Here is a 1,345-nt window from a genome sequence, read left to right on the forward strand (position 1 = left end):
ACTTAATTAATTTTTTTAAATACCTGTTTACGAGGGTTGTTGAATTCTGATGTCAGAAGCCAACGCCACTCGTACTCCCTGTACTGGAACTCAGCAGGGGTACCAGAACGTGCGTTCCCGTGCGTAGTCCAATGGGTCCGCAACTCGTTCTTCCACTCCTTGTACCTACAGATACAACAAAAATATTAGAAATATTATTAATATCACATACAATTTTGTTTTTCATTAACTTCCCAACGTACCTTTCCCCATGCACAACGTCGGCTCAGCTGTCCTTCAGGTGCTCGGGAACCTCAAACCACACCTGCATTTAACCGTTTATTAGTTTAGTTTTTCGAGAAATCAACAATGGAATACATAATATTATTTTGTAAACTCACCGATATCGCGTTGTGGACCATGTCCTTAACCTCTTGCGAGACCTCGCCCCAGTCTGACCACAACATAGGGACTCTATCTCTAATGAGCGCTCCCACGCGGCCGGAGTACGTCCTCGACTTCCCGCTCGATACTATGTGGCCATCCCCGTCAGTATTGATGACGATCCTCCCCACAGTACCCACGATCTTCTCGAGAGCCTTCCCTATGACGGGGCCTCTCTTCTTCTTTGTCGGCTTCGCTCCGACGGTGCCTATCACATGATAAACCAAATTGATTATTAAAATCGAAGACCCTTTATTATTAATTATAAGAAAAGTAATCATGCATCACTGATTACCTGATGCGCTCGCGGCGGACGCTACGGATTCCGTCTCTGTCGCCGATGGTGACACCCTCGCGGAAATAAGAGGCGTATCAAAAGGCACGAACCGGTACGCCGTTGATGGAGCCACTGGCGGGGGCAGTGGATAAATCGGCGTCCCTGAGCCGTCGACTACAGGTAAGGCCGGTATCATCCGCGGAAGGAACAGATGAGGCGGCGGCATCTGTACCCCAGATGACCCACTATCCGAAGAAGTAGGACCCGGAGTGGGCGCCCGGTGTATCTCAGGCATACGGGGTGCAGACACCTCCGTCTGGGTATGAGGCCACAGCTGCCTCGAGGAATGAGGGACGGCCGCCTGCCTCAATGAAAGGGGCACCTCCTGCTGCCTCTGCGCCGTCTCCAGAAGGCTCGCACGTCTGGCTGTCATCTGGCCCTGAAACGTCGTTTGGGGGTTGCTAGAGGTTCCCTCAGACGATTCGGACCTTTGGCCCTTTGAACTCTTTTTCGATCTAAAATAGCCGCTCATCCTATTTAAAATATTAATTTGAATCAAGGCTGAGGCAATATTGAAAAAGTAAAAATTCAAGCTTATCCTTCTCAAATCTAAGGCTTTAGATTATTTTGTCTTTATTGTATAAA

The sequence above is a fragment of the Fragaria vesca genome, linkage group LG1, assembly GCF_000184155.1.
Source record: "Fragaria vesca subsp. vesca linkage group LG1, FraVesHawaii_1.0, whole genome shotgun sequence".
In the NCBI taxonomy this organism is placed as follows: Eukaryota; Viridiplantae; Streptophyta; class Magnoliopsida; order Rosales; family Rosaceae; genus Fragaria; species Fragaria vesca.